The 27704-nt window shown below is 43.3% G+C and overlaps 1 protein-coding gene across 4 annotated transcripts in view; it reads left to right on the top strand.

Annotated features, from left to right (window-relative positions):
• Nucleotides 1-27704, top strand: part of PIP4K2A (phosphatidylinositol-5-phosphate 4-kinase type 2 alpha) — a 206392-nt gene that overhangs the window by 26080 nt on the left and 152608 nt on the right. The window contains exon 1 of one of the 4 annotated variants that reach the window (XM_084620277.1): nucleotides 12393-12411. The exons of the other annotated variants lie outside the window; for them this stretch is intronic. The gene's annotated coding sequence lies outside the window, so the exon portion shown is untranslated. Of the gene's footprint in view, nucleotides 1-12392; nucleotides 12412-27704 lie in introns of those variants that run through there. 4 annotated transcript variants of the gene reach the window in all.

Here is a 27704-nt window from a genome sequence, read left to right as displayed (position 1 = left end):
GGGGTGATCTCATGGAAATTTGGATCCTGGTTCCTGTGAAGCCTACCTGCTCTGCAATAGACTGAACTTTAGGGGGAAAACCTACTTTATGAGATAGGAAAGGTAACAATAAGTGTAGGCCTTAATTTGTTTTATGTCAAGAGGCGAAAACCTGTGGCTGAAGCATCATGACCTCTTGTATCCAACTCTGGGCCTGTATGATTATAGCATGCGGGCCACTTGGGCACCACAGTACTACTCGAGCCCAGCCTTCCCAGTGCACTCAAGGTGCAGACAGTCATCCTTGCTCCAGAGACTGGAATCGTCTCTGCTTCATCACTGAAGTTGGAGCCAAGAGTGAGCAGTTCTGATGCAACAGGCAGGGCAAAGAACAAATGGTACCGGCCACTACCTCGTTATCCCTGGATGATGCCCTAGTGTTTCACATCAGTCTGCAGCCACTCCTGTGGACTACATGATATTCTAAGCCCTCATGAGGCATGTAGCAGCAGCAGCCTTCAGGCTACTTACTGAAGAAATGTGGGATGTGCCACTCAAACCCCTCAATATTCTGCACTTATTGGTACTGGGATGTACAATGATCCTAATCAGTGCAGGCTGATGGAATCTGCAAAGGCCCTATGTCAGCCACCAGCATCTTTGGCACTGACATCAAAGCAGGCAGATAGATTGTACCAAATCCTGGCTACTAAGTATGAACATTTCTGTTTGCACCTGGTACTGGGGTCCCTGGTGATGGTGGCCAATGAGAGAACCAGTCAGAGTTGCCAGTAATTGTGCCTTCCAGTCCCTCAAAGACAGAGTCGAAGCACCTCAGTCTCTTGAATTGGAAATCCTACTCCATTTCAAGCCTCCAGAGGAGGATCTCTAACTACCAGGCGGCCTTGAGATAGTCATTTTGTCAACTAGTGTGCTTTACAACAGCTTATTGACAAGCTGCTGTAAGATTGCAGGGGTGATTTCCAGACTATCCTAGTAGAAGGGTATTTGGCCTGAACCATGCTGCTGGCAGCCTTGGGTGAAGTGGATACTTCCTCCAGAGTAATGGCAACAGTGTGCTGCTCTTCCTGACTGGCCCCAGCAGGCATACCTAAGAAATTACAAACAACCTTTGAGGGCCTGCTACTTGAGGTCTGCTTGCTCTTCCGTGAGAAGGTTGACAAGGCAGTGAGATCCCTTAAATATTCTAGGGCCACCCTCAGATTCACAGAATCTATATCCCAGCCTCCAAACGAAGGCACTTCAAACACCAGCTTTTCCAGCAACTGCTGCTGCTCTGTTCTTCCAATACAGGCTGCATGAGCCCCTGCTGTAGGCAGAGGTCCTTGAGAAAGTCCACCAGGGGGCCTATCTCTGTGTCACCACCCTGCTTTTGGTGCCAACTGTCAAAGTTTGACTCAGACTCACAATTTATCAGACCACTCTGTTTTATTAGCAAAGCTGCTCTGCTAATAAATTTAGAAGTGAGCCCCCCAAATGGGGCTTGTCTCTTAATTTATACAGTTTTTGGAGAACAAGTTAAAGAGAAGTTACAGACAAAAGAAGAAAAAAGATTTTAGTCACCACCCTTCGAGATACGTGACTGGTCTCTTAACAATCTCCTTTAACAGCTTCCAGTTAACTAATTGCCCTTCACACCTTCCATTCTGATGCCTGCTTCTTAGACATGCTGGCTCTATCTTAATTGCTTCTCCATTCAAAAGCTAACTGTCCCTACATGTGCTCCCTCAGATACTTTGTTACATGTTTTGGCATGCCCTCTCATATACAATGTATCTAGCATGTCCCCTTATACAACGCTATACTTATACAATGTTATACTTCCACACAACCAAGCAGCAGGCTTGATTCAGTGGCCTGGGAGAGCATACCATTAATTCCACAATTATCTTGCTCTGTTCCAGCAGGCCTGGTCCAGCATTACCTCAGACCACTGAGTATTGGAGGTGGGCAAGAGAGGCTATGTATGTTACTTGGTTCCTCTCCCTCCCACCCCCTGCCTTCCCTGTCTTTATTCAGAGACCACTACCATGAGAGCCTGAGTCAACAAGAAATATAGTACTTCCTTGCTTTGGATGCTCTAGAGGAGGTTCCCTGTCAGCAGGGAAAGGGGGTTCTAGTCAAAGTACTTCCTCACTCCCAAGAAGACAGGGGCTTTGGCCAATACTAAACCTCAGAGATCTAAAAACCTATTTCAAGAATCTCAGGCTCAAGATGTGCTCTTGTCTATTATCATCCTTCTCCCTTCCCCTTCCTGGTCAAAAAGACAGATTTGCTGTCCTTACCCTCAAGGATGCATATTTTCCACATTGCGGTACACCTGGCACACAATTGCTTCTTGAGGCTTGTTTTGGACAACAATCACTACCCATATCAGGTTTTGCATTTTGCACTCTCCAAGGTGCCCCATATATTTATGAAACTACCTTGTTGTGTTTCAGAGTAGCAGCCGTGTTAGTTTGTGTCTGCAAAAAGAAATGGAGGACTTGTGGCACCTTAGAGACTAACAAATTTATTTGAGCATAAGCTTTCATGAGCTACAGCTTACTTCTTCGGATGCATTCAGTGGAAAATACAGTGGGGAGATGTATATACACACTCACATGGCCCCACAGTATACCAACACTTTTATGGCTGACTTAGAACAATGCTTCCTCAGCTCTCGTCCCCTAATGCCCCTACTCTACTTGCGCTACATTGATGATGTCATCATCATCTGGACCCATGGAAAAGAAGCCCTTGAGGAATTCCACCATGATTTCAACAATTTCTATCCCGCCATCAACCTCAGCCTGGAGCAGTCCACACAAGAGATCCACTTCCTGGACACTACGGTGCTAATAAGCGATGGTCACATAAACACCACCCTATACCAGAAACCTACTGACTGCTATGCCTACATACATGCCTCCAGCTTTCATCCAGACCACACCACACAATCCATTGTCTACAGCCAAGCTCTACAATACAACCGCATTTGCTCCAACCCCTCAGACAGAGACAGACACCTACAAGATCTCTATCAAGCGTTCTTACAACTACAATACCCACCTGCTGAAGTGAAGAAACAGATTGACAGAGCCAGAAGAGTACCCAGAAGTGACGTACTACAGGACAGGCCCAACAAAGAAAATAACAGAACGCCACTAGCCATCACCTTCAGCCCCCAACTGAAACCTCTCCAACGCATCATCAAGGATCTACAACCTATCCTGAAGGATGACCCATCACTCTCCCAGACCTTGGGAGACAGGCCAGTCCTTGCTTACAGACAGCCCCCCAACCTGAAGCAAATACTCGCCAGCAACCACACAACAGAACCAGTAACCCAGGAACCTATTCTTGCAACAAAGTCCATTGCCAACTGTGTCCACATATCTATTCAGGGGACACCCTCATAGGGCCTAATCACATCAGCCATGCTATCAGAGGCTCATTCACCTGCACATCTACCAATGTGATATATGCCATCGTGTGCCAGCAATGCCCCTCTGCCATGTACATTGGCCAAACTGGACAGTCTCTATGTAAAAGAATAAATGGACACAAAGCAGACGTCAAGAATTATAACATTCAAAAACCAGTCGGATAACACTTCAATCTCTTTGGTCACTCGATTACAGACCTAAAAGTGGCAATTCTTCAACAAAAAACCTTCAAAAACAGACTCCAATGAGAGACTGCTGAATTGGAATTAATTTGCAAACTGGATACAATTAACTTAGGCTTGAGTAAAGACCGGGAGTGGATGGGTCATTACACAAAGTAAAACTATTCCCCCCCCCCCCACTGTTCCTCACACGTTCTTGTCAACTGCTGGAAATGGCCCACCTTGATTATCACTACAAAAGGTTCCCACCCCCCTCCCACTCCCCCGCTCTCCTGCTGGTAATAGCTCACCTTACCTGATCACTCTCATTAGAGTGTGTATGGTGACACCCATTGTTTCATGTTCTCTATGTATATAAATCTCCCCACTGTATTTTCCACTGAATGCATCAGTTTCTAAGGTGCCACAAGTACTCCTTTTCTTTCTAACTTACTGTGGTGGCTGCTTGGTTCAGATAAGCATCCAGTTCTTGGATGACTGGCTGGCTAGGGGTCACAGAATCTCAGGTCTGGGATTAGCATCATATCTATTATCCAGCTGTTCATTCGTCTGGGCGTGCTGGTGAGGAAGAAGAAATCCACATTAACACCAGAGTTCTTGCTCAGTGCAGAAATGGTGACTGCCTACCTACTAAGAGGTTTCAGACTCTGCAGTTTTTGTTCCTGCCCACAGTCTAGGGTTGCCAACTCTGGTTGGACATATTCCTGGAGGTTTAATTAGATGACAGTTTAATTAAAGATTAAGCTTTAATTGCTGAAGACTCCAAACTATCCAGGAGGGTTGACAGCTGTATAGTCCCATCCCCTGACATGAGTAAGATTCTATTTCAGGCTGTTGTGTCTTACGGTAGAATGTATGTTTATCCTGTGCATGAGGTCCTGCTTCCATCTACTTCAGGCATGATTATTTTCAATATAACATCTAAGTAAAGTGGTGTGGCCCCCTCTGGGACTCCTTCAGTTGCAACATTCACAAGGGGCTCCCATACTTCCTCAGTTTTCCCTCAAGAACTCCAATCCCAGACACCTCAATGTTCAGATGAGGGTTTACGTGGATGATCTTGCAGTGCAGGGCTTGTTTTCCAATGCAAAATCTTATACATCAGTGTTCTAGAATTAAGGCCCATATGTAGGGCATGTGTGTCCTTTCCCTTGGTCATTTGTAGCTGGACAATCCTGGTAATGTTAGACAATAGAGCAGTAATTTTCTACCTAAACAAGCCGGTTGCAGGCCTTGTGCCATGAGGCAGTCTGGCTTTGGCACTTTGCCAAAGGACACTGTTATGCTGTCGTGGGGAGGGGGCAATGTGAAGACGGTTGTCTTGAGCTGACAATCATAAGTGATCTGTGCACCAACAGGTCCTCTAAGACGTGCAATGATGGAGGTGAGAGGTTGGGGAAGGTCCCACATATGGACCTTTTTGTGACAATGGAGAACAGCAAGTATCACCCCTTATGTTCGGGGGTAGGGAGTGGGAGGAGTGAGCCATGGTTCAGGGTTTCTGATACATTTCTCTTTTTGTGGCCAGATGTGTGTTCCTCCTGTTTCTCTGCTTCTCAGGGTTCTCCAGAAGATCAGATATCAGAAAGCCAGAGAAATTCTCAGAGCCTTAGCCTGGCTGAGGCAAATGTGGTTCAGGAATCATCACCACCTCTTTATAGCACTGCTAATCATTCTACTTTTGATTCCTGACCTCCTACTTCAGAACGGGGGCTTTGTTTTTGCATCCAAGCCTGAGCTCCCTCTACTTGTGAGCATGGATGCTCACTGCTTGACATCTGTGGAGCGGGTCTGTTTGTGAGATGTCCAGTAGGTTTTTGTTAGAAGCAGGAAGGACTCCACTAGGTCCATCTACTGCTGTAAAAGGAAGAAGTACCTGCCAGTCAGGGATCCAGCTTCAGCGTGGCACCTTTAACTTGGTCCTCTCACAACTGATAGCCGTTGGCTCAAAGGAAACATTCGTGTTCCTATACCTCTCTCTCTCTCCATGAAAGAGTCCTTTTTCTTGGCATTCTTGTCTACCAGAAGAGTTTGGGAGCTGGAGGCTCTGATGGCAGAGCCACCTTATGTGGCCATCCATGGGGCCAAAGTATCCATAAGACTGCATCCCAGTTTTTTCCCTAAGATGGTGTCATAATTCCACAACAATATCATCCACTTAACTATGTTGTTCCTCAGGCCTCATGCAAGAAGAGTGGAACAGAGGCTGCATGCACGAGACGTGCACAGAGCCATATTTGTTCTACCTGGACAGAACAAAATACTTCCAGAAGTCTCCCATGCTGTTTCTGTCTTTAAATTGAGTGAATAAAGGCAGAGGCCTATGTCTACATAGAAGACATCGAATTAGATTGCCCAGTGCATCAGGACATTTTTACCGGCTAATGGGCAGGCAGTTACCTGGCAGAGTACAAGCGTACTCCATGGCCTCCCTAGCGGACCGGTTAGTTTAGGATATTTGCAAAACAGCAACGTGGTTGTCCGTACACACATTCACAAAGCACTACGCAACCAGGGATGATGCAAGATTTGGAAGATCCTTGTTACAGTCAATACTCAGACTCCTTGTACCTTTCCCAATGAGGGCTAATGCTTGAGAGCCATCAACTGTGGAATATGTATACAGACTAGCATTTGAACAAAGAGGGTGCTTACCTCTACAGTAACTGTTTTTCCGAGTTACCGTCCATATGCAATCAGTTAGCGTACAGGCAAGTAACCTCTCTTTTCTGGTCGCTGTTTTGACATTACACCCCATATTCTTTATGGAAATATGCTTATGATATGGATATGCCATAATGGAGATATATCTTATGCAAGATGGGTCTTTCAAGGTATCATTGAAAAGGTTATAATTTAATGAATATTATTATCCAATTCGTATGCATGTATAATTTCTGTATCTAAAGTTAGGAATATTGACTATGTAACAATTAGAACTGGGTGTCTACTTGGGAAACACCCACCAGACAACAGGCCATCAGCTCTGGTGGGCCATTAGGAAGAAACAATAAGACTTTGAAGATACTAATCTCCTCTCTCCTTTCTGAGAGGCGTCCTGGGTCGTTGCTCTGACACAGCGAAGTCAGGTGGTCATGTCCCCTGGTACTAAACACCATCTTGGACTTCTAGTAATTTGGCACTAAAAGGACGGGGGAGGTCAAGACTGGGAAACAAAAGATTCACTCCTTATGTAAGTCTTATTTAAAGCTGGGGAGTAAGTTGATCTGGGTTCACTCTTCACTGAATCCCCACCCAGGAGGACTGCTGGAAGCACCTAAGGAACAAGGACAAAGGTAAAGGGGGAAGAGATGCGCCCAGGCTGGAAAAGGGATCTGGTCTGTGAATATGGTGTCTGAAGATTTAAGCTGCAAGCAGGATAGCTAATCTCCAAGAATTTCTGCAATCAGCCCAAAAGCAACATTTAGGGTGAGAAATTACTCAAAATCAGTCTCTTTAAGATCTTAACCTTAGTATGCATGTTTTGTTTTAATTGCTTAGTAATCTGCTTTGTTCTGTTTGCTATCCCTTATAAACACTTAAAATCTGCCTCTTATAGTTAATAAACTTGTTTTTGTTTATTATAAAACCTAGTTTGTGCAATGTATAACTGGGGGTGGGGGAAGAAGTTGTGCATATCTTCCTCCACATTGAAGGAGGGGACGAATTCATGAGTTGACGTTGTATAGATTTCTCTACTGTGCAAGACAGTATTATTTTATTGTGTACCTTCCAGAGGGGAGCTGCACTTGAGTGCCTGGCAATTTTCTAGCTGAGTCTTCCCATAGAGAGCTGTTTGCAGACTCTGTGATTCTACAGCTGGTGCATCCCTACCTGTGTGTATGTGCTGCCAGAGGCTGGAGAACCTGATTCAGCAAAACAGGGAGAGGGAGCACAGGCTAGTGGAGCAGGCAGGGTCAGTGAAATCCCAGTAGATCAGGTGGCATCCCGGACAGGGGAATCCAACCTGTCACAGCTGTGTCCTTCAAGGTTTTTGAACAAGTGGTCTCTTCCTCGAGAATTTTTATTCATTGATTGGAGAGTAAAACAAGCTTTCCAGGTTTTTCAACTCCCAGGTGGTTTCTTAACTTTGAATAAACTAGTAATTTCAACTAAATGAAATTTAGTTCATTCAAAACGGAATGACTGTCATTTCAACTAAATGAGATTAGTCATTTCAACTAATTCAGTTCATATACTGAAATGAGCAAAATACTGTCTCTGTTGGTTCAAGGTGCGTAGTCAGTGACTTCACCAGTTGGGTGGTTTGACTTTCTTTAGAACTTTGGCAGCATGTACTGATCAACTTTTTAATTGGTTTTAATAGATTAAATACATTTTGTATCTCTGACTATACTTTGTGTATAGTCTCTTGTCCATGTGTGGGGCCACAGAAAGATATGAAAAAATTCTCTTCTTTGTGATGTTTTTTTAAAGTAGTTTACTTATGATGGCAAAATGAAGCCATCTAATAAGATGCTTGAATGCCATGAAGAACAATAAAATTAAGTGCCAAGAATGGCTCAGACTTAGCCTTTTTAGGGAAAAACTTTTAGGGAAATGTTTACAACAAAAACCAAGAAATATGGTAAAAATCTACAGGATGCTACACTTAAATTCATCTGGTATTCACCAAGAGCACTGTTCATAAGAACCGTTGTTGTTCAAGTGGGAGTCCACTGTGCTTTAGAAATGCCATTGCAATTTCGACTTTAAGGAATAATACACAGGATAGACCAGTGATTTATATACTGGAATGAAAGCAGCTTGTGTATGTTTATGACCTGAATAATATGAAATTCATTCACTTTATCTGAGGTATAGATAGACTGGGAAGGCTCTGAACTATTTGGGATTAAGAACAGTCACCCACCTGTATGTGGACAACAAAAAAGTAGCTCTTTTATACAGTGTGGAGGATTGAGAAAATTAATTTACTTTTAATTAATATATCTTAAATACTGGAAGATCAAAGCTTACATTATTCTTGAAAAAAGAAAAGGAGTACTTGTGGCACCTTAGAGACTAACCAATTTATTAGAGCATAAGCTTTTGTGAGCTACAGCTCACTTCATCAGATGCATATCGTGGAAACTGCAGCAGACTTTATATATACACAGAGAATATGAACCAATACCTCCTCCCACCCCACTGTCCTGCTGGTAATAGCTTATCTAAAGTGATCATCAGGTGGGCCATTTCCAGCACAAATCCAGGTTTTCTCACCCTCCACCCCCCCACACAAATTCACTCTCCTGCTGGTGATAGCCCATCCAAAGTGACAACTCTTTACACAATGTGCATGACAATCAAGTTGGGCTATTTCCTGCACAAATCCAGGTTTTCTCACATCCCCCCCACCCCCATACACACACAAACTCACTCTCCTGCTGGTAATAGCTCATCCAAACTGACCACTCTTCAAGTTTAAATCCAAGTTAAACCAGAACATCTGGGGGGGGGGGGGGAAACAAGAGGAAACAGGCTACCTTGCATAATGACTTAGCCACTCCAAGTCTCTATTTAAGCCTAAATTAATAGTATCCAATTTGCAAATGAATTCCAATTCAGCAGTTTCTCGCTGGAGTCTGGATTTGAAGTTTTTTTGTTTTAAGATAGCGACCTTCATGTCTGTGATTGCGTGACCAGAGAGATTGAAGTGTTCTCCGACTGGTTTATGAATGTTATAATTTTTGACATCTGATTTGTGTCCATTTATTCTTTTACGTAGAGACTGTCCAGTTTGACCAATGTACATGGCAGAGGGGCATTGCTGGTACAGCCCCGCAACCTGAAGCAAATACTCACCAACAACCACATACCACACAACAGAACCACTAACCCAGGAACTTATCCTTGCAACAAAGCCCGTTGCCAATTGTGCCCACATATCTATTCAGGGGACACCATCACAGGGCCTAATAACATCAGCCACACTATCAGAGGCTCGTTCACCTGCACATCCACCAATGTGATATATGCCATCATGTGCCAGCAATGCCCCTCTGCCATGTACATTGGTCAAACTGGACAGTCTCTACGTAAAAGAATAAATGGACACAAATCAGATGTCAAGAATTATAACATTCATAAACCAGTCGGAGAACACTTCAATCTCTCTGGTCACGCAATCACAGACATGAAGGTCGCTATCTTAAAACAAAAAAACTTCAAATCCAGACTCCAGCGAGAAACTGCTGAATTGGAATTCATTTGCAAATTGGATACTATTAATTTAGGCTTAAATAGAGACTTGGAGTGGCTAAGTCATTATGCAAGGTAGCCTGTTTCCTCTTGTTTCCCCCCCCCCCCCCAGATGTTCTGGTTTAACTTGGATTTAAACTTGAAGAGTGGTCAGTTTGGATGAGCTATTACCAGCAGGAGAGTGAGTTTGTGTGTATATGGGGGTGGGGGGGATGTGAGAAAACCTGGATTTGTGCAGGAAATAGCCCAACTTGATTGTCATGCACATTGTGTAAAGAGTTGTCACTTTGGATGGGCTATCACCAGCAGGAGAGTGAATTTGTGTGGGGGGGTGGAGGGTGAGAAAACCTGGATTTGTGCTGGAAATGGCCCACCTGATGATCACTTTAGATAAGCTATTACCAGCAGGACAGTGGGGTGGGAGGAGGTATTGGTTCATATTCTCTGTGTATATATAAAGTCTGCTGCAGTTTCCACGATATGCAGCTGATGAAGTGAGCTGTAGCTCACGAAAGCTTATGCTCTAATAAATTGGTTAGTCTCTAAGGTGCCACAAGTACTCCTTTTCTTTTTGCGAATACAGACTAACACGGCTGTTACTCTGAAACCTGTCATTATTCTTGAAAATTATGCTAAAAGTATAGTCTAAAATATATTTAAGATGAGCTTAATTGATATAAATTTGAGGGCACTAAGTTCTTGTTTTGCTTCTACATTTGCACATGTACTTCATCGTCAAAGTGAAATGAGAAACCCCCATGTACATGCAATTTCTTGACTTGATTGTCGTTTCCATTGTATTGCTCATCATTAGACATGTCCTTGTTTTGGAAGTTTATTGAACAAGTACAGCAGAAAAGTGATACTGTATATGGTGGTGAAAATGAGATTAGTGTGTTATTTTCCACTAGCTACAGGAAGTGGAAGCATATAGACTATCAAGACTCACAAAGATTGGACCAAATTATGTTCCAGTGGGTTAAGGCAGGACTGCGAGTTTGTGTTTTAGTCCCAGTTCTACTACTTAACCTCTGTCTCCGTTTCTTTATTTGTAAAATGGAAATGATGAAAAGCACTGTGGAAGTGTTGTAGTAGTAATACTTATGAATTAGATTAGCCTCTGACATTATCTAGGATAAAATTAAAGGTTATTAGTTCTTGTGCTTCAGGGAATATGATCAGCTGTGTTGACAAGCTTACCGTTGATGTAGAACTCTGCAGTTTGGGGCACTATGGGAGCGTCACACCTTTTGTCTAAAGTACTGTCTAACAATGACTGGATACCTGGTTTTAATGGACTATTGGTATGTTTTGGTATTTATGTGCTTATGTTCCTGCTGTTAGCTCCATTTCCCTTTCCGTTTCTATGTGGATACTAAAATCCATTCTCTCTGGGAGTGATATTACCACTTAAATTTACTACATACCTTGTTAAGATATGTAGAAGAATGGATTATAATTTTAATTTTCTGCTCCAAAGCTTTTAGCTGAAGGGGATGGATAAATTGCAAAGTTATGAAAGGTGACCTTTTGGTCTGAGTATGCTCTTCAATATAGTAATGAGTTCAAAACTCATGCCACTTGTTCCATTTGAGGCTAATGGAAAGAATGTGAGGCTTAAGTGAAATAAGGGTATTACTATGTGTGCTCAGAGATGGACATCTAACAAACACTTAAACTGCTTTTGATGTTTTTACTTTTGTGTGCTATGACAGCGTCAGTGGAGCTACTAATCTAATCTTTGGAGCATAGGACATCCAAACATTAGAAAATGGGAAATAACTAATGTTTACTAAGATGTTCCTTTATGACTGCACAAAGTATCACATGTTAAGGCTTCCTGGTTATTTTGTTCACACTGAAGTCTTATTCAATTTCCTGGATTTAGATAATATATTAATACGTGAAACAAAGCTGCATTGAACTTCACGCTGCAAGCAGAATAACTCTGACACACACTGCAATCTTAAAATTCTTCTGGGGGACTTAAAACTTCTGAGTAGGAGGACATCAATATAAACCTACATAATTTTTTTTCAGATTTTTTTCCAGTTCAGATTTTCCTTTAAAATCTGCTTTAATTTGTATTCCATGAATTGATGGATTTGCAATAAAAAATAAGTGTTTTTCCATGAATACTTTATCTTATTTGGTTTCTTGAAGGGCAGCTGACCTAGAAACAAGTATATGGTCAGTAGGGTTAGTGAAACTTTTGCATGTGATCTTGTATATTACTATCCTACGATAACTTGTATTGTACAAGATTCCTAGTTCTGTGGTGTGTGCATTTGTATATTTGCATAACCCCAAAGTTTCCACCACTTGTGGATTGAGAACTGTTGAAGTGCAACTCAGGTTGTGTTCTTCACCAATATATGCTTGAGTATATGCGCGGAGCCCCGCTGGCCACACTTGCAGCTAGGAGCCGGAGGGTTATGCCGGACACTTCTGGGAGCTGCACGGAGCCAGCTGCTGCAGCCAGCCAGAAACCGTTCCAGTCGACAGCCAGATGCCTGGCAACCCTCTGTGGATCTTGTGTAGGTTTTTGTCTGCTCACAATGTTGTACTGCTTTAACTAGATTTGTTTAGGAAGCAAGGTAAGCTACGTCAATATCAGATGGATTTAAAGTGTTGTAAGTGTGTCCACATGGATTTATGCCAGTTTAAATCTATATTTAAAAACAGAACTTGATTTCAGTGATGTAACTTTGTGTTTAGACAAGGTCACAGTCTCTCCCACTAGTGGGAGGTGGGTATAGAATGCTATCAAATTATAGCAGTGCTTTACTACCACTTTTGTGCAAGGCATAGGGCCATGGTGAATGTGCCGATCATCTGTCTGTCATGCTATCCTTATGTTTGAAATATGTCTAAGTCAGCCCCCTCCTCACTCAATAATCTCTCCCTTCTCCCTTTCCTGGTCTAGTGTTCTAACAAAACAAAATGCAATGAAAGACCACCTTGGAGTGGAAACTCTTCTGAGGAGGGAACTGTGCCTTGCTTCATGTTTGTAAAGCACTGCACTGCAAATAATCCTCTACTGCTAGCAGAGAGAGAGACTAGTTTCTTTTACTTTCTAGTCAATCAGTAATCTTGTTTTTCTTTTTACCCCAGTGTGCCAGGCCATGTCATTAACAAATGATAGAAAATTAAGGGTTGGTTAGCACAAGCTTGGATTAGCTACAGCTGTGGCTGGTATATTCCTGGTACTTCTTGACTTAAGAAAAAGGCATTAGTTACTTGTGTTAATCATAAACAGTGCTGAGTTCATTAATGTAAAGTGACTTGTTTTTGTGTACTATATAGCTTTTAAGGGACTGACGTTAGCCTATGAAACAAGTAGGAGTCATTGCCATTGTTGGCCCTGAGAAACTAGTGTTACAGCAAGAAGAGTAATTCTTTAGTTTGTTTTTTAAAAGGGATGGAGTAAATTTTGAGGTCATCACCAGCTTTTTGTGTTTGAATGTGTGAACTTACATTTGTAATAACTAACCTTTGGATACTATCTTGGTACATGCTATATAAATACCAATTAATTTTTCAAATCAGAAGTTATGGGATCGATATAGGAATTACTGGGTGAAATTCTAGAACCTTGTCATGCAAGAAGTTAGACTAGATCAGGGGTCGGCAACCTATGGCACGCAAGCAGATTTTTAATGGTACACTGCTGCCTGCTGGGTCCCAGCCGCTGGCCCTGCTCAGACCACTGCTGAACCCAGGCCGGGACCCCGGCAGGCAGCAGCGAGCCATTAAAAATGCTGCCTGCCCTGGCCTGCTCTTCTCTGCCCCCGGGGGGCAGGGTGAAGAAGCTTGCAGCAGCAGGCAGCAGGACCAGGGCAGGCAAATTCCCCCTCCCCCGCTGTGCTGGGGTCCTGCCCCTCCTCCTATCCCTCCCTGCCGCCAATCAGCTGACGTCCCTTGCGAGGGAGGGGAGAAGTGGAGCTGCAGTGAGTTCGCTGCTCCGGGGAGGAGGTGGAGATGAGGTGGGGAAGGGGCCTTGTGGAATGGGGATGGAATCAGGACCTATCCGCTCCAGCCACCTGCCATGAGCTGCTCTGGGCAGGGAGCTGGGGGCACCCCCATGACCGTAGCCCACACCCCCAGCCCTCTGTCCTGACCCCAGCACCCCCCCACGACCCCAGCCTTGACTCCAGCACCCCCACACATACCCAGCTGCCCCACACCTCACGCTCTGACTCTTGCACCCCCCACATTCTCAACCCCACCCTGAGCACCAAACGGGAGCTCCTGCACCCCTGCCCCTCATTCCTACCTGCACCTATCGCACCAAATGAGAGCTGCCCAGGTAAGCATTCCACACCCAAACCTCCTGCCCAAACCCTGAGCCCCCTCCCTCATTCTAGCTCCTGGCCAGACCCTACACCCCAACCCCCAGCCTGCTCCTTCACCCCCAGCCCTGTGCTCAGTGCACTCCCACCCTCAGCTCAGTGCAGAGAGAGAGGAAGAGAATGGGCTAGAACCAGGGAGAAGGTAGTACCCACTCTGTGGGCAGGGCCGGGACCCCAGACCGGCAGTGGGCTGAGCAGGGCCAGCAGCCGGGACCCTGGCTGGCAGGAGCCGGTGGACGGAACCCCAGACCGGCAGCGGACTGAGTGACAGCGGGCTGAGCTGCTCAGCCCACTGCCGGTCTGGGGTCCCAGCCGCTGGCCCCGCTTAGCCCACTGCCAGTCTGGGGTTTTGTTTCAGAGTGGTAACCGTGTTAGTCTGTATCAGCAAAAACAGTGAGGAGTCCACAAGGACTTGTCAGGGTTCCTTCCACAAGGACTTGTCAGGGTTCCTTCCCCACTCTGAATTCTAGGGTACAGATGTGGGGACCCGCATGAAAGACCCCCTAAGCTTATTTCTACCAGCTTAGATTAAAAACTTCCCCAAGCTACAGACTTTGCCTTGTCCTTGAACAGTATGCTGCCACCACTAAGTGTTTTAAACAAAGAACAGGGAAAGAGACCACTTAGAGACGTCTTCTCCCAAAATATCCCCCTAAGCCTTTCACACACCCTTTCCTGGGGAGGCTTGAGAATAATATCCTAACCAATTTGTTACAAAATCATCAAAGACCCAAACCCCTGGATCTTGGAACAATGGAAAAACCAGTCAGGTTCTTAAAAGAAGGATTTTATTTAAAAAAAAAAAAAGGTAAAAATCATCTCTGTAAAATCAGGATGGAAGATACTTCGCAGGTATTCAGATTCAAAACACAGAGGATCCCCCTCTGGGAAAAACCTTAGTTACAGAAAACATGAATAAACCTCCCTCTTAACACAGGGAAAATTCACATAAAACAAAAGATAAACTAATCCGCCTTGCCTGGCTTACCTATACTGGTTGCAATATTGGAGACTTGGATTAGGATGGGTTGGAGAAGATGGATTTCTGTCTGGCCTCTCTCAGTCCCAAGAGAGGAGAACCACGTAAACAAAGAGCACAAACAAAAGCCTTTCCTCCCCCTCTCCTCCCCCCCCCAAGATTTGAAAGTATCTTGTCCCCTTATTGGTCCTTTGGGTCAGGTGCCAGCCAGGTTAGCTGAGCTTCTTAACCCTTTACAGGTAACAGGATGTTGCCTCTGGCCAGGAGGGATTTTATATCACTGTATACAGAAAGGTGGTTACCCTTCCCTTTATATTTATGACAGGACTCCTCCTTGTTTTTACTATATTCTGTAAAAGGGAAGCCAGGAAGACTCATGGACTAAACTATGTTGGAGAATAGCCTCAAGAATAATCATATTGGTAATTAAATCTTCAGTCTCTACTACTTGCAGTATTTATTTCATTTGGACTTAGAGATGAACTCAAGCAGTTCAGCAAATGTAAAGAACTCTGACCCTAGAGATGTTTTGCTTAGAGGATAACCTACTGCTGTTTCTCGGCCAGTACATCTGTAATCTGTACAGTAAGTGTATAGTATTTACGTGTTAAACGTTGCTAATTAGTCAATGACTGCTCTTAAGAATAATATAAAAATAAGATGCCCAATTTCTCCAATCTTTCATCTATATACAGAACTAGGAAGGGAACTGCATTTCAGGCAGTATCTTCCCCACCTCCCTTTATTTTGCTTTTTCATGGGGAGAAAAGATTTTTTTTTTAACTAAGCAATAGCAGTTAGATTTTGTTTTGCTAGCACAGCAAGAAAATTTAACAACTTGTCAAATGAGCAAAAAATAAAGTTCTCCAGTTTTGCTTTGAATGCTTTGTGAAAATAAAAAGGAGACTCATTAATTTAAGAAAAATAAACCCTACCTCTGCCCAGCTGAGAAACTGCAGGTAGCCTGATAATCCTCACAAGCCAACAGCAAAGGCAGTAAAACAACCCTCTTCTGATTGAACCTCATTGCCATCCACTCTATTATACATCTTGTTTTGGAGCCTCCAGACTTCCACGTGAAACTAGGAAAGTGTGCTATGAAATTCTTTTGTCTTTGCTGTGCTGTATAGCTATATTTTCCTGGATAAGACTACAAGTCAGTATAACATTTTATACTTAACTCTCTGGCGATCATTGTCCTAAATCACTGTCTCCAGGCTGGAGATGTGACTGGTCTGCTAAAGCACCAAACCACTTACAGGCTCCTAGACTTCACACCCTACCCCAGCAAATCAATTTTTAGCTGAACCAAATGTTTGTGTCCTGTCAGTTCAATATTTTTAGCCTTGCAGAATGGGTCTGAGCAAAAGCCCATTGAAGTCACTGGCAGTCTTACCAACTGCTGATCACCAGTGAGAACCACTCAAAAGCAACAAAAATTAAAAAAAAATATATAAAAAGTAAAGTCCTATTTTTCTGAGCTTATAAAAACACTTGAGAAAGAAACAGGAGTTTACTTTATATAATTTAAAGTGGCATTATTGCCTCAGTTAGACAAATCTGAGCTTGCTTTTAGCGGCAGCTCAGCTTATTTTATTTATATTGGTTCTTTGCAGCCCACAGCACTGGAACACCACTGTATTAAGTGACTTGTTATCCAACTTCAGTGTTAGTGGGGTTATTTTGTACCCTGTGCCTGAGAAGCTGTGAAAATGTGCCTTAGCAGCGCTTACAGTATTTAATGGAGCCAGTTTGGTTGATTGGGCGTCTCCTCCTGACAAGTGTATGGCACCTCTGAGACCTAATAATTGTTGAAAAATTTTTCATCTTTACTGCTTCTGTTTGAGTATGCTAAAGTTAGTGAGGATGTGATTTTTTTCATATTATACATATTTTATTAAAGGAAATAATGGACTAACCACTCAGTTTATCATTACATTAGTTTGATCGATCCTATGAAGTATGACACAGCCTTCATTAATAGGATTAAATTTGCACTTGATTTTCAAGAAATTAAAGATGAAGAAAAGTTTTGGCAGCTAAACAAATAAATCATAATTAAGGCTATTTTGTCATGGATATTTTTTTTAGTAAAAGTCACGGACAGGTCATGGGCAATAAAGAAAAATTCATGGAAGCCCATGACCAGTCCCAGACTTTTAATAAAAAATAACCATGATAAAATGGGAAGGGACTGGGCAGCTGCGGGGTGGCTGGGAGCTCTGAGGCCCCCACCACCCATGTGGACTCAGAACTCCAGGTCCCCCTGGGACCTCCCATGGCGGAGGGGAGCTGCAGGATCCCCATGGCCCCTCCCCAGCAGTAGGGAGCTGCAGGAATCCCCATGCTGCCACGGCAGTGGAAAGCTGCCAGGGTTCCCCTGTGGCCCCAACCCCACGTGGTCCCTATGCCCGCCAACCACTGCGGTGGCTCCCCTGCCCCACTGTGGTGGCTGGTGGGGAGCTGCGGGGTACCCCCATTGCGGCTGGGAGCTTGGGGGCCCACTGCCTCAGGCTGCTGGGGTACCTCACAACTCCCTGCTGCTGCGGGAGGCAGCGGGACCCTGCAGCTCCCAGCCACCAGTCCTGAAGTCACTGAGGTCTTTGGAAGTCACAGATTCCATGACTTCTACGATCTCCGTGATACAATCGTAGCCGTAATCATAATGTATTGATTATATAGCATCAATTTCAAACCAAGTTGGTATGAAGTGTATCTAGTAAGAGAGGGAGGAGAGAAGGTTGCAGTAGTACTTAATTTTAAAAATAAAATCCATGCTGTGCTTCAGTATTTCTTTCACACTAAGATATGTTTTAGGTTTGAGTGATAGGTAAATAATGCTGGGGGCTGAGGGGAAGTGTTCTCTCTTTGTAAATATGATATCCAAAACCAATGTCCCAGTCTTGTGGGGTGCTGAATGCCCTCAACTCCCATGTAAGTCTTTAAAATGGTGCTCAGCTTTTTTTCTCAATATGTCCTCAGCACATTAAATAAGTTAATAAAACTGTAGTCAAACTAGGTTTTTCCTATTGTCAAGGGAAGCTAGAGACTTGGAAAATGAGAGCTCTGACACGTTTTATTGCTCACTGTGTAGTGCATCAGGAAATACAAATAAAGCCAAGGAAGACCTGAAACCAGTGAGCCTCTGGAGAGACCAGAATCTTTGTGCTATCACGAAGCATGATTAAATGGGGCAAGAAAGGAAGGATCTCATTGCTCACCTATAAAGGGAATCAACCAAATAATGATGGAAGTGTCAGAGAGGAAACAAGTGAAGGACACAGCCAGGTAGCTTAGTTCTAAAAAAGTGTAAAAATATTTTACAAAACCCATTGCAATACTAATGGAAATATTTTCAAGAAATTGATTATGAAAGCAGTTTTGTTGGCAGTTTAAACACTTTCCCAGCAGCGTTTTCAGTCCAAACACTGCAGTACTGAGTAGTGCATGCACCTGAAAATGAAACTGTCTGGAAACTAGTTAAGAAATCACTAGCTTATACACCCTCGTGAAAAGCAAAAGTGTGAATTTTAAAAAACAGAAAAGTGCATGCAAATTTCTTAAGGCTTCATCTTTTACAATCATTTCTAGTTTTGTAATAGTAGTAAGGAAATTTTGTAGAAGCATTTACCTTGTCTCTTTAAAACACACTTTTCCAAGCTTGAGCAAGGACTAGAACACCAGCCTCGTTAGGTGTGCTATGGTGCCTGAAACTGAAGTTTACAAGTCCTTTTATATGATGCTGGTTACAAGTCCATGTCTTGGCACTGTGTCATAAGGTAGAATACACTACTGTACGTATTCAGTTTGATTGCTGCACAGTGGTGGTTGCTGTTATTTCCACACAATCATGTAGACTAGCATATCCAGGACTAATTATTTTTATACATGGTCCTGCTCTGTTTAAACTGTTAACAAGGTCACTCCCAGCACAGATAAACTTTGACATCCATATTTATAGTTCTGTGCCATTAATCTCAATTTTTAAAGCTAACTAGTTCACTGACCTGATTGGAACCAAAAACAATGTAATTACAATGTAATTACTACGTATTCCAGTGAAAACTTACCTTTATTTTTGGGGAAGTAAATATTTGTTAGAAATATAGGACAGCAAGTAAACAGAGGAGTGCAAAGATATAAACAACCCTTCCAGCCATGTTGCTCATAAGACTTCTCTAATCAGTACTCTGAATCAATTACAGTGCCTGTTCTTCACATACATAAGTACAATTAGGCTGTCAGTGTAAAGAGACCATTTTAAAAAGTGAAATATTTAAAACACTACCAACCAAGAGTAATCCCCATTTTATTCTTCTACTGTATCTTTCATCATCAGTGATTGATTCCCTCGATTTGAGGATGAGCGCTACCGCATATTTATATATGGGTCCTGAGGTGACTTACCTTTATAGTGCACTGAAATGTCAAGGTGAAAGGACCCAGATGCTCATCAGTTGTATTTGTTTTGTCTGTGGTAGGTGTGGCAGAGGATCCTAATAGAATGAAAACTTAATTATCACTTAGGTGGACATACTAGTGTTACTAAAGCCACATGTCATGGCATCAGTAGTTACAACTTCTGCTCTTTATTCCTTTGAATTTTTCTGTTGTGATATGGACTAACCCCATCTCCTGATCTCAAAGCCAAAGGAGAGACCTCAAAGTAGTACAGTGGATTCTAGTTCACATTCTCCAAAGGAAAAATGTTGTTAACTAAGATAAGCCTCTACTCTTAAATGAAAAGTTGAATAAACAAATTTAGTACGTAGTCTATACAGATCTCTCTTATGCCTCTCTGTTCTATGCAGAACATAGTCTTCACCACTGTCTTCTGTCTTTCCCAGTCTCTTGATGCAATCTTAGCTTCTTCCTGTGTCTTTCTGATAGCTTTCACTTCTGTTTTTATTGTGTATTTCAATATTACTCTTGGCCTATTCTTCATCTCTTGCCCTGGGGGTTCTGGTTCAATGCCTGTCTTATGTTTGGGTTTTTCCTCCATCTATGCCCTAACCATATTGATTTTTGTTCTGTAATTTCATGTCCTCCTAGTTTCTGTTGTCTTACTCCAGAATTTTTTTTTCTGGCCATCTAATACTGAGGATTTTTCTAAGGCCACTGTTCCTGAAATCTTTAAGTTCGGATAGTAAGGTCTTAAGTCTCCAAGTTTCAGAACCATATGCTAGGACTGGCCTTCTCAATATCACCTGGAAACAAGTTCCACAAGTAGATTGTAGGTTGTGTGAACAGGTACTTCCTTATGTCAGTTTTAAGTCTGCTGCCTGTTAATTTCAGGATAACCCGTGGTTTGTATGTTATGTGAAGAGATAAATAACACTTTCTTATTCATTTTCTCCACACCAGTCAAGATTTTATAGACCTCTGTCATATCTTTCTTCAGTCGTCTCTTGTCCAAGCTGAACAGTCCCAGTCTTTCTAATTTATCCTCATGGAAACTGTTCATCCCCCATAATCACTTTTGTTGTCCTTCTCTGTACTTTTTCCTATTTTAATATACTTGTTGAGATGGGGCGACCACAATTGCGTGCAGTATTCAAGGTATTGGTGTACTATTGCTTTATATAGTGACATTGTTATTTTCTGTCTTATCTATCCCTTTCTTAATGGTTCCTAACATTGTTAGCTTTTTAGACTGCCACTGCACATTGAGGAAATGTTTTCAGAGAATTATGCACAATGACTCCAAGATCTTTCTTTATTGGTAACAGCTAATTTAGACCCCATCATCTTATATGTATAGCTGGGATTATGTTTTCCAATACATTACTTTGCATTTATTAACATTAAATTTCATCTGCTATTTTGTTGCCCAGTCACTCAGTTTTGTGAGATCCCTTTGTAACTCTTCACAGTCTTCTTTGGACTTAACTATGCTGAGTAATTTACTCTTGTCTGCAAACTTTGGCACCTCACTGTTTACACCTTTTTCCGGATCACTTATAAAAATATGTTGAACAGCACTGATCCCAGCACAGATCCATGGGGGACCCAGCTATTTAGCTCTCTCCACCATTAAAGCGGACTGTTTATTCCTAGCCTTCATTTCCTATCTTTTAACCAGTTAGTGATCCATGAGAGGACCTTCCCTCATATCCCATGACTAAGGCTACGTTTTAGTCATGGGTATTTTTAGTAAGTTATGGACAGGTCATGGGCAGTAACCAAAATATTCACGGCCCATGACCTGTCCACGACTTGTACTATATACCCCTGACTAAATCTTGGGGTGGAGGCAGCCTGGGGGAGTGCTGCGGGTGGGGGGTGGAGGGGTCCAGGGTGCACTGCAGGAGCTCTGGGAGAGCAGCCCAGGACCTCTTCTGGTGCTGGGGGGGGGGGGGGGGCTGGCAGGCTCCCTACACCTACACGGCTCCTCGCGGCTCCCTGGAAGCAACAACATGTCCCTCCCTCAGCTCCTAGCTCTGCGTGCTGTCCCTGTCCCAATCGCTGGCCCCGCAGCTCTCATTGGCTTGGAACCGTGGCCAGTGGGAGCTGTGGGGGCAGTATCTGCGGGCAGAGGCAGCGCATGGAGCTAGGAGCTGAGGGAGGGACATGTTGCCATTTCCGGGGAGCCCCCCAAAGGTAAGCGCCACCCAGAGCCCTCACCCCCTCCCACACCCAAACTCCTGCTGCTGCTTGAGGGGGTGTGGCCTGAGTCTGCCCCCACAGCGGCTGGTGCGGCTGGACCAGAAGACTGCAGAAAGTAAGCAGTATAAACTATTGTCAATCCCATGTGTTCAGAAAATCAGGCCTCTCCCCCCCCCCCCCAAATCATGAGACTTCTTAAAAGCTTAAAAAATTGGGTTCTCTTGTAACCTGACAAGTTAAAGATACAGTGAAAACAAACGGAACACATTTTTGCAGGAGGGGGTGGAAGGAGCAGAAGTTACTTGGCAGCTCCACATGTTCCTCCTTCTGGGGGCTCCTTGTCTCCTCCCCACTCCTTTTGAGCAATACCCAGCCTGGGAAGGAGCAAAAGGGGAAGAGAAGGGGACACCACTGCAGGCCCCCATTCCCCTGCCCAGCCTGGGGGAGGGGAGTGAAGAACTGCAGGAGGAGCAGAGATGAGGCTAGAGCCTGAACTGATGGCAGCAACTGGAGAGATAGGATTGCTGAAGAGATGGGGCAGGTGTGAGAACACCTGCAACGAAGGCCAAAATTTACTCTCTCCAATACATTTGGGAGAGTTGGCAACAAAGGGCTATGATTGGGGGAGCTAAATCAAAAGACAGATCAAAAACACTGTATAACTTTAAAAAAAATCTTGTCGTCTTGGTGGTCTGATTCATGATTTTTGATCTCTTGAGGTTGGCAATACTGCATGTAGGACCCTAACTTTGGATGCAGTTACAGACTAGTGACCATTGGCAAGGGGGACTCAGCCAGGTCTGCAGTACAAAAGAGGCGTTAACTCCAGATTTACACTGAGGTAGGAGGAGAGTCAGATTGCTGAATACATACACTCCTCTACAAGTGTGATTGATTTTAATGGAATTTGGACAGGCCCTTAATGTATTGTTGATTTTAATGGGAGTTGGATCAGTCGCTTTAGACACTTATTGTCAGCCCCTGCATTCTACCACTTATGTCCCAAGCTCTGCTAAATTTCACTTTAAGCATATTTTTAAATAAGAGCAACAATACAGCTACTCCTTACGTGTTGTCCTTTGCATTATTGGCTGTATTAAGTTAACATAAGAGGTAGGAAGAAAAGTATAAATCCAATAGAGGAAATAAAGACTATTTCTGCTCTCTTCCCCCATGCCCCTCCTTTCAGAGGAAAAAAAGCAAAGTGCTAATACTCTGCACTGATGTAAATGTTACATGTAACTTTGTTTGCATGTGAACTACCAAATTACACTGAAATTGTAACTGTACATGCACACACAAGAAAACTTTGCTTCATTTTCCTGTCATTAGACAGTTAATATTCTAGAACAGATTTGTTTTTAAGATGTATTCCAGAACAGTTTCTGTATGTCTAACAGTTGAGATACTGTACTTTAATATTAGATAAGAAGATGATTAGATAAGAAGTTGTAGTAAAACATTCATATAAGAATCTCAGAAAATATATAGGCAACTGTATGCACAAAGCTGTGCTCATTCTGCCAAAAAATGTTAGCGAAATGAAAGTAAAAAGAACACACTATTCAGCACTGCAAAAACAAACTGAAAATTGTGGTTTCTTTAAGTCACTTGCTGCATTTCAATTTCCTGGCATCTTATTTTGCTGTGACCACTTCCACCATCATGGTTTCCATTTTTTTGCACCTTGTCTTGATAAATGAACACCTACAGGCATAGTTGCAAAAACAAAATTTAAACTGTTTTCCTGTCACGTACTTTCCAAATCTGTAACACTTCAGAACAAAGCAACTGCTTTTCTCTTCAGACAAAAAAGCAAGGAAATTCTTCTCCAGTATTGTAGGAATTTAAAGAGAGAACATGTCCTTTAAGTGCTGTAATATGCACTACATGCAATACCTAGAGCTTTTCTACACTTGAAATGCTACAGCAACAGCTGCAGCAGTACTTCAGTGATTTTCAGACTTTTTCTGATGACCCAGTTGAAAATTTTTGTTGATGCCCGTGGGGCTGGGGATGAGGGGTGTGTGTGGTGGGGGGGTTCAGGGCTGGGGCAGAGGTTTGGGGTGCGGGGGTGAGGGCTGTGGGATGGGGCTGTGAATGAGAGGTTCAGGGTGAGAGGGCTCTGGGCTGGGGCAGGGGGTTGGGGTGCAGGAGAGGGTCAGGGCTCTGGGCTGGGGGGTGCAGGCTCTGGGGTGGGCCCAGGGATGAGGGGCTTGGGGTGCAGGAGGGGGCTGTGGGTTTGGGGGGGCTCAGGGCTGTGGTAAGGGGTTGGGGTGCGGGAGGGTGTCAGCGCTCGGGGCTCTGGGGTGGTGCCAGGGATGAGGGATTTGGGGTGCAGGAAGGGGCTCTGGGTATTAGGGGGGTCTCAGGGCTGGGGCACGGGATTGGGGTGCAGACTTACCTCCGGCGGCTCCCAGTCAGCAGCGCAGCTGGGGTGCAGAGGCAGGCAGGCTTCCTTCCTGTCCTGGCACTGCAGACCACGCTGCGCTCCGGAAGCCACCAGCAGCAGGTCCAGTTCCTAGGCGGAGATGTGCCGGCACAGCCCTGCTCCCATTGGCCAGTTCCTGGCCAATTGGAGTGTGGAGCCAGTGCTCGGGGCGGGGACAGCAAGCTGAGCTCTATGGCCCCACCGCCTAGAAACCGGCCCTGCTGCCGGTTGCTTCCGGGGTGCAGCATGGTGTCAGAACAGGTAGGGACTAGCCTGCCTTAGCTGGGCATCACCGCCAATGGGACTTTTAACGGCCTGGTCGGCGGTGCTGACTAGAGCTACCACGACCTAGTCCCTTCCATTCCATGACCCAGTTCTGGGTCGCGACCCACGGTTTGAAAACCACTGGTGTAGACACTACCTACGCCGATGGAAGGGGTTCTTCCATCAGCATAAGTAATCCACCTTTTCAAGAGGCGGTAGCTAGGTTAACGGACGAATTCTTTCGTTGACCTAGTTCTGTTTCCATCAAGGGTTTAGGGTGGCTAAACTACATCGCCCAGGGGTGTAGATTTTTCACACTCACAACTGACATAGCTGGGTCAACTTAATATTTTATGTAAACCAGGCCCTACTTGCAACAGTGCAAGCTAAAGATACAGTCAGTGCAAGTTGGGCAAGCAGCCAGTCAGAGGGCTCATATTTGCAAGAGGGCTGAAGCTTTTCATGTCCTCACCAGTCACTCTTTCTAGCTCTGAGCCTCGAAAGCACATCCCTGTGTGCAGACCTCCTGTCTGGCACCCTTCCTTGATATGTTTATGAAGTTGGGAATGGGCAATAGGATGGATCTCTTAATGATTACGTGATCTGTTCATTCCCTCTGGGACACCTGGCATTGACCACGGTCAGAAGACAGGATACTGGGCTAGATGGACCTTTGGCCTCACCCAGTATGTCAGTTCTTGTGCTCTTATGCGGGACTCGGTAATCTCACCTTTGTAGGCAATTCGCTTACTTTAGGCTAGACTGTCAAACCTACTAGCAGTAGCTGTGGAAGTGTCTTCTTCCACTAGGAAGTTTGCATACATGCCTTGTACATTTACTAACATTTATTGACAGATTAAGTTCAAAATGAAGCTTCATTTGCCAAGAAATATTTCTCAGACTCAGAGTAGCTCCAGGTCTCCAAAGGGAATGTAATTCCTTTATCCAGATATGTCCATTTTAATATTTAGAAAAGAAGACAATTCTCTAGAAGCAAAGTTATTCATAACTAGAAGAATGTCTGCAACTCCAGCAAACCACACATAAGAAAGGGTTTAAAAGTGCTTCATGTTTGGTATATTCTGCAATAGATATCTCGTAATATATGAGAGAGAAGTACACATCCTGTGGGCCAGGTTGAGATTCCCTTGGAATTTCTTGTGATACTTTATATTGCTATCAGAGTTTTAATAATTCATAACCCTCATCCTTCACATCGCATTTTCCCTTCCTTTCTAGTTTAGAGACAGGCTGCTCTAGTGTTTCTAGTGAAGCTATCTTGCTGAACTTTCAAAATTGTGACTGAGAAGCATTCAAAATGACCAGTTAAAGGCAAGGTTTAGGTTAAAAGCAGCTGAATTATTGGCGGATCATGTTAGATCTCAAAGACCACCAGGGAGTAATTTTGCAGTAAAACATTTGAGGGCTCTTTGCATCTTCCCTAAGTGGAGTGTTTCTGGCTTTGCTTTTAGGAGGCTTGAGTAATGTTACAACCACAAAGTTAAACATCAAAAGGCATAATAAAGAGATGCCAGATGTACTGCAGTGTATGAAACTGCCAACTTTAACTGTAAAATACTTAATTAAAGCAAACAAAAGAAACCCATAAAGAATATTGTTAGAACATAAATTTAAACATTTGGATTGTACTACCTTTTTATTTTCTTTAATAAATCTAAAGTTTGGGTTAATGCCTAAGAGCAAACACTGTGTCATTAGGCTGTTAAGTATGATAGAGGAACCACCTGCCACACGGCTAGTGGGCAGCTGACAGAATTTTGTACCTAGGCTCCTCCACCATCATCACGTGCAATATATTTAAAGACAGTTATTCCAGGGGTTAGACACACAAACTGAATTAACCAGGGGAACAAATCCGTTTTCTTCAACAAAGTCTCTTTAAACTTACAAAAGCAGCAACTAGGCTTTAGTACTGACCAACTTGTAGTTAGTGTAGGTGGTGTCAATTATGCAGTTATCACCAGAACAGTGCAATGACTCCATTATTAGGCACTTTAAAATAACTGTGACATCACCTCTTGTGTTAGCAACTATTCTGACTGCAATATTTAACTGAACCAGTTATTATAGTGCTACAAAAAAACCTCACATAATTGATAAGGTAATTTGAATAGTAGTATATCAGCATCTTGCATCACTATTCTTTCTTCAAATAGAAGACTCATTTAATAGCAGTCATATTTTAACCAAAAAAAATTGAGAATAATTACTGGGGGGAAAAAAACTAGTGAAGTATAATGTGGATGTTTGCCAGTGTTCAAATAAATGGGTATAAACAGTTGACTGCTGTTTGCAATCAGAATAGCTTGACTCTTATTTACACCATCACCCATAAAACAAAAACTGCATTTAAAAATAGCCACATGTTATTCGTTGAACATTTTCACTTAAAGCTGCATTTGGTTCATTTCTAAATTATTTTATTGAGCCTGGGTCATGCTAGTGACTAATAATGGCATATAGAAACTTTTACCTCCTACTTCAAAACCAGGCCAGACTCGGAGATCTGGCACATATGTGGCATATGTGAAATGAGTTGAACAGTTTTATTCCTACTGAACAGAAGTGATCATAATAAATACCGTTAGAATTGATGCTGATTACATAGTCCACCTCCAATGAAGTTTAAAAATTCAATTATTTCTCAGGGTGTGGGTTATTAACAAAGAAATTACTAACATAATAAAAAAAAATTCAGCTCAAACTTTTAACCCAGGGTAGGTAACTGTTACTAGATTTTTAACAGGACTGCTCAATCCTCACGTAGGGTTTTCTCTAGCGAGGCAGTTTCACCTCCATTATGGGTGTGTCTGGGGGGGTGGGGCTGGTGATGGTAACAGTAGACCTGCCTAAGGCTATGTCTACACTTAAAACACCACTGTAGCGCTTCAGTGTAAACACTTCAGCAATGGGAGGGGGTTCTCCTGTTGCTATAGTTAATCCACCTCCCTGAGAGGTGGTAGCTAGGTAGACGGATGAATTCTTCTGTCGATTTAGTGCTGTCTATACCAGAGGTTAGGTTGACTTAATTATGTCGTTCGGGGTGTGGTTGTTTTTTTCACACCCCTGAGTGACATAGCTGGGTTGTCCTAACTTTTCAGTGTAGACCAGCCCTTAGTGAGTCATCAGAATTCACTTAGCTCTTTACCATGAGAATCAATGCATGTTTGCATGAGACGAATGCTCTCAGCCTGCTGTAAACACTTTACTAGCAATCTCAGCAAAGAAGCCAGAAAA

The sequence above is a fragment of the Lepidochelys olivacea genome (assembly GCF_965140295.1).
Source record: "Lepidochelys olivacea isolate rLepOli2 genome assembly, chromosome: 2".
NCBI lineage: Eukaryota > Metazoa > Chordata > Testudines > Cheloniidae > Lepidochelys > Lepidochelys olivacea.
This window is presented reverse-complemented; position numbering and strand designations above follow the sequence as displayed.